The sequence below is a fragment of the Chiloscyllium plagiosum genome, chromosome 14 (assembly GCF_004010195.1).
Source record: "Chiloscyllium plagiosum isolate BGI_BamShark_2017 chromosome 14, ASM401019v2, whole genome shotgun sequence".
Lineage (NCBI taxonomy): Eukaryota > Metazoa > Chordata > Chondrichthyes > Orectolobiformes > Hemiscylliidae > Chiloscyllium > Chiloscyllium plagiosum.
Window position 1 is genome coordinate 36,608,803 of NC_057723.1, and position 10,576 is coordinate 36,619,378.

The window sequence follows — 10,576 nt, forward strand, 5'->3', positions numbered from 1 at the left end:
TCTGACGAAGGAGCAGCACTCCGAAAGCTTGTACTTCCAAACAAACCTGTTGCACTTTAACCTGGTGTCGTGTGATTTTTTTAACAGAATATTTAAGAACCATTAGAATTAAGTGACATCGTGAACAAAATGTTTCCGCCCGGTTTCGAACCGGGGACCTTTCGCGTGTGAGGCGAACGTGATAACCACTACACTACGGAAACTGTGATGGACTAATCATCGCTGACAGCCACTTTGTTAAGTTTCGTAAATCCAGTTTTTGTTTAATGTTGATTTGTTTTTGTTGTTGGTTTCAATTTATTGATGAGCTAAATTGAGCGCTGCCGGCCCTTATATGTAAAATCTCAATATTTTTATCTAAGACCGAATAACGGCCGCAGTTTCGCAATTTAAATGGAAAGGACTGTGCGGGCTTTTCAGCGAACAATTTCAGACCCTCAGTTATTCTATCTTTACTCACTTGCCCTCGGTCATTGAATTTATTTGAAATCATTGCAAAATATTGAATAAAAAGAATTTTCCCTACTGCCACCCTCTCGCGAGGGGGAAAATGTTTCCGCCCGGTTTCGAACCGGGGACCTTTCGCGTGTTAGGCGAACGTGATAACCACTACACTACGGAAACGACATGCTAGAAGACCTCTACGATCTTTACTTCAAGTCAATCCATATCTGATAGTTCCATTGTTCGTCACTGTGATCGCATAGCTCGAGACTCGCGCTTCTTTCAAACGGCCGCCGCTAACGGCGCTCAACGGTCACAGTGTTGTCTTATTTCCCTTCTCCAATACCAGGGCTCACAAATCTTTGCACTTGACACCGCAGTTTTTTTGCTTTTGGGGGATGCATAGCAGCCCTTCCATTTTCTCTAACAATCATATTTGTTCGTTTCTATAAATGATGTCACACATAATTATTCAGGTGCATATATCCTTCCCCGACTGTGTCTGAGCTTTCCTTGGGAAGGAGGTTGTCCCCTTCTCCCCTCACTGAGCCCAGCAGCTCCCTTCGCTCAGAGTCAGGAGCAGGAATGGGAGAGGAGAGGAGAGCAGAGCCAGCGCTCTACATGTCAGCAAAGAATTATTTATCAACAGCAGCCGAATCGGGGGTGCAGTGTCGGACAAGGAAGTCTGGAAATTACTCAGAAACCTTGTCAGTTTTACCGTCGCCTCGTCAAGCTAGGTTGGTGGCGATCCATTGGTAAAAACACTAAATCGTCAATTGTATCAGTTTATTTAAGTTGTTGTTTACTAATAAAGTCAATGTATTTTACAGCGTAGAAACTGTCATTTTGCCCGTTGCACCTGCGTTGGCCCCACTGCAAGAGCTCTCCACTTTGCCCCACTTCTTTGGAACACCCACAGGAGTGTTTTTGCCGAGGACTGTATTTTGTAAACCTCTGCTAGTGAACCGCTGATATTTATTGAGGACCTAACTGAATGTCGTTCAGAGAAGGGCTAAAAGTCCAAAATTCACCCACAGGGATGTTCGCCACACTCGAGATATAGAACTGAGAGCCGTTCTGGTTAGCTATCGAGGACAATACCCACCACCATTACATACACATATTTCTATTAAACAATAACAACAAACAATTAAACTTTTTTAAAACAAGACCCATCGCCAGTTAAGATCCACTGTGCAAATGCCACAATCAATAAGCCCTCAAACGAAACATGACACCCAGGTATGATTGGGGAGGTGTTTGACATTCACGACCAAACGTTAGACAAGACCATCTATGTTACCTGTGATTAAAATTTGTAAGAGTTCGAGCGCCAAGGAGATGATATGTCTTGATACATCTTGTGTGAAAGATTTATTTCATTATATTCCAAGGAATCACATGAGGGTGTTGTTTAACTCAAAAAACATTTGCCATGTGCTCTCATGGGTCAGATCCTTTACTCAGTTCCATAATTTATCTTGCAAGATGTTTGTATTTATATCCTTTCTCTATCCAGGCAATTTTTAGCACTTTGTCATCTTCAAATTGAACTGCGATGACCACTGCAATTGCTTGTTCCTTTTTGAAAATTAGACTTGGTTTCCAAGCTATCTTTCCTTATCCCTCACCCATAGCTTGATGAATATTGTCAGCCATATTTGCTACTGTAATCTTATAATTTGGGCACAGCCTTATTGTGTTTTTTTTTATCTGAGCATTCTTCACAAATGGATAATTACCAGAAATATGGAATAGGGTCTATCACAGGACTTCACATCTGTGACACACTTTGTGCATGTAAAGTCTACCCCTGGATAGGCTAGTTCTTCCTGGACATAAACTATAACGCAATAGCAGGTTATTAATTAATATTGAAGGTTTGAAATTTTAATCCAGGAATTTGAGATTAGATCATTTTTATAATATGGTCCCAGATCCCTGGCTTTCAAGGTTTATCCATTTTGTTATCTCTCACTCTTTCCATGGTTGTATAAAAAGGTTTTCCTTTTATAAGTAAAATCAAAACTTTTGGTCTTTGCGACATTAATTACAAGACCAGCGTTGTCACAATATGATTGGACGAGTTTAAGATTTCTTTCTATTCCAGTGTGCGAGTCACTCGAAAGGGCACTATCATTTGGGATGTTAGAGAAGATTTGTAGCTCAGGTTGTAGATTCAGGTTGTAAGTTGGTTGTGTGGCTGTATGCTTAGGGCCAGCTTGAATCCTGGGTTCATTTATTTCAGAGTCGAGAGTGTGGTGCTGGAAAAGCACAGCAGGTCAGGTAGCATCCGAGGAGCGGGAGAATTGAAGTTTCAGGCATAAACCCTTCAGTCCTCACTTTCTCCTAGTTGATTTTAACCTTACTGTGAGGCTTCATCCAAGGATGCCTATTTTGAAGAAGTTCTCCAAAGGGCTTATGCCCAAAACGTTGATTCTCCTGCTCCTCAGATACTGCCTGACCTGCTGTACTTTTCCAGCACCACACTCTCTACTCTGACCTCCAGCATCTCAGTCCTCACTTTCTCCTCCTTTATTGATTTCAGGTTTGGAATTATACTTCCTTTTTTCGAAGAAGGACACAATTTCCCACAAGATATTAAGTTTTTCCAGTTCTTTCTTTCTATCCAAATTATCTTTTCCACAATACTGGAATGAAGCCTGGATCACTATATCTCTGGATGCCTCTAGTGATTCCCATTTTCAAATGATCGCAGCCAGAATTTGCTGTTTACCTGACAGCACCAACTCCAGCAGCAAGGACAGCATTCTCAAACTAGTAGACCTGTGACTCACAACCCACTCACCTTCAACAACACGATCTACAAACAAATCAAAGGGACGCCTATGGGATCACCAATATCAGGACTCTTAGCAGGAGCAGAGGTTAGAACGAACAGCCCTGCCCATGATTCAGCTCAAGCTTTGGGTCCGCTATGTGGACGACACCTTTGTCATCACGAAATGCAACAAATTAGAACCCACAAACACATAAACAACATCCTTACTGGTATAAAGTTCACCGATCAGGAAGAAAACAACAACAGACTTCCCTTCCTTGACGCCACAGTAGAATGAAAAGCCAATGGAGAGCTACAGACCAGCATCTACAGGAAAGCCATACACACTGACCAGATACTCAACTACATCCCAACAATCATCCCAACACCCACAAACGGAGCTGCATCAGGACATTATTTAAATGAGTCACAACCTACTCCAGCCACCACAAACTACGAGAAGCCAAGGAAAAACATCTATACAACGTATTCAGGAACAACAGGTGCCTGGTAAGTGCACTCTGCCGATTCCTACAAAATAGACCTATACAAGAAGACACAACATGCCCTGAGACTCTAGCCACCTGCCATACATCTCTGAGATGACGACCAGACTACTTCGGCCCTTAGACATCATGGTAGCCCACAAACCTACCACCACATTGAAACAGCTCCTGATAAATTTAAAGAACCCCATTCCAACAATCAGCAGAATGATACAAACTATCCTGCAAGAACTGCAACAAACATTACATTGGACAGATGGGCAGGAAACTAGTGAACAGGATACAGGAGCACCAACTAGCCACCAAAAGGTGTGACCGACTATTCTATTATCCATACACACAGATGAAGAAGGTTACCAGTTCAACTGGAACTGGAAGTAATATCACCCACCACAACAGACCAAGACAGATAAATAGCAAGCAAGACAGAACAACAGCGCCTCATCAGAGGCTCACTGATGATGTTACTTAGCATGCTGACAAAACATCTGAGAACAAATCTACTAGCTCAGTGAGTAAACAAACATCTGAAAACAAATCTGCCCGCTCAACGAGCAAACTTACAACCAGGGCACTGTCTTACGTGAAAGTCAAGAAGGAGAGATCAATTCTTTTGCTGTTTACTATCATGGCTGCTCCTGAATTGACTTCCTCAAGGGTGCACAATAACATCTAATGCAGTATTAATCACATTTGAAGATCATGATGTGAAGGGTGCCCGTGTTGGACTGGGGTGGACAAAGTTAAAAATCACACAACAGCAGATTATAGTCCAACAGGTTTATTTGGAAGCACTAGCTTTCAGAGTGCTGCTCCTTCGTCACATAGCTAGTGGAATAGGATCATAGGACACAGAATTTATAGCAAAAGATTATAGTGTCATACAACTGATGCAATATATTGAACAAACTTGTAGAATAGATTGCAGGTTTTGATTCATTAATGTGTAAATCCCAGAACTTCTTTCCAGTTACTTTCACGAGATAACGTAAAATTTTGTTAAAAAAAGGTGACATCTCAGCTCAGACAATGCATTAAAGTTGTACGGTTAGAGTCTGTATGTATTCCAATCTTGAGTCAGACTGGTTCTATTTCCAAAGTTGGAACTTATGAAATGTCACATGGATTATAAAAAATATTGACTGCCTACAAATGTGTGATTTTTGAACAAAATAGAATGTATCTGCAAATTCAATTCTGCAAATGCAAATTCACTCCATAGATTTATGTGTGTGTCTGTGTGTGTGCGCGCATGTGCGTGAGAGAGAGTGTGTGTGTAAGAGTCTGTGTATGTGCATACTTGATAGTGTGTATGTGTGAATGTGATGGAGTATATGCCTGTGGGAGAGTGTGCGCATGTTTGTGAGTGTAGGGTGTGTGTGTGTCTGAGAGAGAGTGTGTGTATGAAAGAGGGTCTGCGTAAGTGTGTGACTATTTATGTGTGTGTGAGAGTGTATAGTGTAGTGGGGTCCACCTGTAGTGTGACATGAACCCAAGGTTGAGGCTATACTCATGGGTACTGAACTTGGCTATAAGCCTCTGCTCGGCCATTCGGTGTTGTTGCGTATCCCAAAGTCTGCCTTGGAGGACAGTCACCCGAAGATCCGAGACTGAATGGTTCTGACCGTTGATGTGTTTCCCCAACTGGGAGGGAACGTGCCTGTCTGGTGATTGTTGCATGACGTCCATTCATCCATTATCCTAGCTTGGTCTCACAATGAACCATGCCTCAGGGCATCCTTGCCTGCAGCGTATCAGATAGACAACATTGGCTGAGTCACATGACACCTGCCCCGTATATGATGGGTGGTGTCCCCATGTGTAATGGTAGTATCCACGTCAACATACACGTCTTGCAGTGGTTGCCATGACAGGGTTGTACGGTGTTGTGGTTGATGTTGTCCTGAAGGCTGGGCAGTTTGCTGCAAACAATGGTCTGTTTAAGGTTTGGCGATTGTTTAAAGGCGAGAAGTGGAGGTGTAGAGAAGGTCTTGGCGAGATGCTCATCGATAAAGTGTTCCAGGCTGTGAAGAACATGGCATAGTTTCTCTAATCCTGGGAAGTACTGGACAGTTAAGGGTACCCTATAGGTTGCATCCTATCTGACAAAGGGGCAGTGCTCCAAAAGCTTCTACTTCCAAATAAACCTGTTGGACTGTAACTTTGTGTTGTGTGATTTTCAGTATTTGGAGATAGCAAGTCCCCTTGTTTTACTCCTTCGTCTATCGTGATTGAATTGCTTTTAGATCAGTTTGCTTCTATTATAGTTGTGTCATCTGTGTATATGTCAAGTGCTCAATAAGCTGCATGAAATTCTTTAGTGAACCAACTCACTGTAAGGCTTTCATGAGTAATTTATGGCCAACCGAGTTGAACGCTGTCACTGGATCGACAAAAGTAACTTTGTCTTTTTTATTCTGTTTGGTGTCTTTCGTAATATTTTCCAGAACCTTGATGTCCTCATTATAACCCGGGATTGCTGCCTGAAAGCCCCATCTGCCTGGGGTTAATATGAACCACCTCACTTAACCTTTTTTGCCATGATCTTCATAAACAGGCAAAGAAATGTAGGGCTGATGGTAACTGGCCTCTAGTTCCCAATGTCCTTTCAGCATTCTTTCCATTTTCTGAATTTGGAGCATCCAACTTTTCTTTAAAGGGTCCTGAAAGGTGCTAGTTTTTAACCAAAGTGAAAAGAGACTAGGTAGACATGAGATGTCTCGGTGATATTGAGGACTGCAGATGCTGGAGATTAGAGTCGAGAGTGCGGTGCTGGAAAAGCACAGCAGATCAGGCAGCATCTGAGGAGCAGGAGAGTCGACCTTTCAGGCAAAAGCCCTTCATCAGGAATCAGACATGAGATGTCACCATCTTGGATGTCTTGTATATTCTCCAGTGTCATGCTGTAGGGTCCTAGTGCACTTTAGAAGTCTAGCCCTTTCTCCCATTTTCCAGAGTATTTTGTAAATTTATGAAGATTATCCTTATTGTTAGGCATTGATTATTTTGTAATTAGCTTAGGCCACCGTGAGAGATATAGCCACTCAGAGCTACATAATGTAAAGCGCTTGGAACCACTAACTGCCAAGGCTAAACCAGGAAGGAGGAACTATAAATGGGCAGAAGATGAAACAAAACTTCTTCCTCACATGGAACAATAATTTATGAGATGCTTGTTTATCAATAAAAAGATTGTGGGCATCTTTACAACAAAAACACTCAAACAAATTTCTGATAAGAGAAAGACAGGGCAGCCGTGTGGCAGCTCCACCTATAGGGAAAACAGCCCCAGCCGATTCAGCCTCTTCCGATAGTTGAAATTCTCCAACCCTGGCAACGTCTTTGTAAATTTTTTCTGGACCTTTTCAGGTTTCACAACATCCTTCCGATAGAAAGGAGACCAGAATTGCATGCAATATTCCAACTGTGGCCTAACTAATGGCCTGTAGAGCAGCAATATGACCTCCCAACTCCTATACTCGCTGCTCTGACCAATAAAGGAAAGCATACCAAACGCCTTCTTCACTATATTATCCATCGATGACTCTACTTTCAAGGAACTATAGACTAGTATTCCAAGGTTTCTTTGTTCAGCAACACACCCAAAGACCTTACCAATAAGTGTGTGAGTCCTGCTCTGATTTACTTTCCCAAAATGCAGTACCTTGTATTTATCTAAATTAAACTCCATTTGCCACTCTTCAGTCCATTTGCCCATTTGATCAAGATCCCATTGTGCTCTGAGGTCACCTTTTTCACTGTCTACTACACCTCCAATTTTGGTATCATCTGCAAACTTAGTAACTATACCGCCTATGTTCACATCTAAATCATTTATAAAAGTGATGAACAGCAGTGTACTCAGCACTGATCCTTGTGGCATACCACTGGTCACAAGCCTCCAGTCTGAAAAGCAACCCTCCACCACCACCCTCTGTCTTCTACTTTTGAGCCAGCTCTGTACCCAAATGGCTAGTCCTCCCTGTGTTTCATGAGATTTAACTTTGTTAACCAGTCTGCCATGAGGAACCTTGTTGAATGCCTTACTGAAGCCCATATAAATCACATCTTCTTCTCTGTCCTCATGAATCCTGTTTCTTATTTCTTCAAAAAACTCAATCACGTTCGTGAGACATGATTTCCCATGCATAAAGCCATCCCTAATCAGTCCTTGCCTTTCCAAATACACGTAAATCCTGTCCTTCAGGATTTCCTCCAACAACTTGCCCACTAATGATGTCAGGCTCATCGGTATATAGTTCCTTGGCTTTTCCTTACCACCTTTATTGAATAGTGGCACCATATTAGCTAACCTCCAGTCCTCCGGCACCTCACCTGTGATTATTGATGATACAAATATCTCAGCAAGGGGCCCAATAATCAGTTAGCTAGCTTCCCACAGAGTTCTAGGGTACACCTGATCAGGTCCTGGGGATTTATCCACTTTTATACATTATGGGACATCTAGCACCTCCTCCTCTGTAATATGGACATTTTTTAAGATGTCACCATCTATTTCATCACATTCCAATCTTCCATGTCCTCCGCAGTAAACACTGATGGAAAATATTCATTTACTGTCTCCCCCAGCTGTCTCCTGCGGATCCACACATAGGCCACTTTGCTGATCTTTCAGAGGCCCTATTCTCTCCCTAGTTACACTTTTGTCCTTAATGTATTCATAAAAACCCGTTGGATTCTCTTTAACCCTATTTGCCAAAGATATCTCATGTCCCCTTTTTGTCCTCCTGATTTCCCTCTTAAGTATAGTCCTACTGCCTTTATACTCTTCGAAGGATTCACTTGATCTTTCCTATCTATACCTGACATATGTTTCCTTTTTTTCTAAATCAAAACTTCAATTTCTCTAGTCATCCAGCATTCCCTAAACTTACCAGCCTTTCCTTTCACCCTAACGGGAATATACTGTCTCTGGGCTCTCGTTATCTCAGTTTTCAAAGCTTCCATTTTCCAGCTGCCCCTTTACTTGCAAACATCCGCCCCAATCAGCTTTTGAAAGTTCTTGCCTAATATTGTCAAAATTAGCCTTCCACCAATTTAGAACTTCAGGTTTTAGATCAAGTCCATCCCTTTCCATCAATATTTTAAAACCAATCGAATTATGGTCACTGGCCCCAAAGTGCTCCCCCACTAACACCTCAGTCACCTGCCCTGCCTTATTTCCCAAGAGTAGGTCAAGTTTTGCAGCTTCTCTAGTAGGTACATCCACATACTGAATCAGAAAATTTTCTTGTACACACTTAACAAATTCCTCTCCATCTAAACCCCTAACTCTATGGCGGTCCCAGTCTTTGTTTGGCAAGTTAAAATCCCCTCCCATAACCACCCGATTATTCTTACAGATAACTGAAATCTCCTTACAAATTTGTTTCTCAATTTCCCGTTGAATATTAGGGGGTCTATAATACATGCCCAATAAAGTGATCATCCGTTTCTTATTTCTCAGTTCCACCTAAATAACTTCCCTGGATGTATTCCCAGGAATATCCTTCCTAAGTGCAGCAGTAATGCTATCCCTTATCAAAAAACGCCACTCCCCCTCCTGTCTTGCTCCCCTTTCTATTCTCCCAAGGCATTTGTATCCTGAAACATTAAGTTGCCAGTCCTATCCATCCCTGAGCCAATTTCCTGTAATTGTTATGATATCTTAGTCCCATGTTCCTAGCCATGCCCTGAGTTCATCTGCTGTCCCTGTTAGGCTCCTTGTATTGAAGTAAATACAGTTTAAATTATCAGTCCTACCTTATTCTCTGCTTTGTTCGTGCCTGCCCTGACTGTTTGACAGTTCCCTTTTCCACCTGTACCAGTCTTAGATTTATCTCTTTTCTCACTATTTTCCTGGGTTCCCCCCCCCCCCGCCATCTTACTGGTTTAAACTCTCCTGAGCAGCTCTAGCAAAACTCCCTGCCAGTATATTAGTCCCCTTCCAATTCAGGTGCAATCCGTCCTACTTGTACAGGTCACTTCTGTCCCAGAAGAGATTCTAATGATTTAAAAATGTGAACCCTTCTCCCCTGCATCAGTTCTTCAGCCACGCATTCATCTGCTCTATCCTCCTATTTCTATCCTTACTAGCTCGTAGCTCCGGGAGTAATCCAGATATTACTACCCTCGAGGACCTCCTTTTTAAATTCCTCCCTAACTTTCTAGATTCTCCCTTCAGAATCTCATCATTTTCCCTTCTTATATTGTTAGGTCCAATGTGTACAATGCCTTCCTGCTGGTCCCTTTCCCTTTTGAGAACATTCTGCACCCTCTCTGAGATACGCTTGATCCTGGAACCAGGGAGACAGCGCAACATTCTGATTTTTCACTGCTGGCTGCAGAAATGTCTGTCTGTGCCTCTGACTAGAGAGTCCCCTATCAAAATCAATCGCTTGGCACCCAAAGGGTTTTTACAAATATATTAAGGACAAAAGGGTAACTAGGGAGAGAATAAGGCCCCTCAAAGATCAGTAAGGCGGCCTTTGTGTGGAGCCACAAAAAATGGGGGAGACACTAAATGAATATTTTGCATCAATATTTACTGTGGAAAAGGATATGGAAGATATAGACTGTAGGGAAATAGATGGTGACATCTTGCAAAATGTCCAGATTACAGAGGAGAAAGTGCTGGACGTCTTGAAATGGCTAAAGGTGGATAAATCCCCAGGACCTGATCAGGTGTACCTGAGAACTCTGTGGGAAGCTAGAGAAGTGATTGCTGGGCCTCGCTGAGATATTTGTATCATCGATAGTCACAGGTGAGGTGCTGGAAGACTGGAGGTTGGCAAATGTGGTGCCACTGTTTAAGAAGGGCAGTAAAGACAAGGCAGGGAACTAT

At 42.4% G+C, this 10,576-nt stretch overlaps 2 non-coding genes across 2 annotated transcripts; both read right to left on the bottom strand.

The window, feature by feature from the left end:
- Positions 1 to 130: 130 nt before the first annotated feature.
- Positions 131 to 203, bottom strand: trnav-cac. The gene has a single exon. It is a non-coding gene; the product is annotated as a tRNA-Val (tRNA).
- A 348-nt stretch (positions 204 to 551) lies between these two features.
- Positions 552 to 624, bottom strand: trnav-aac. The gene has a single exon. It is a non-coding gene; the product is annotated as a tRNA-Val (tRNA).
- Positions 625 to 10,576: the final 9,952 nt, after the last annotated feature.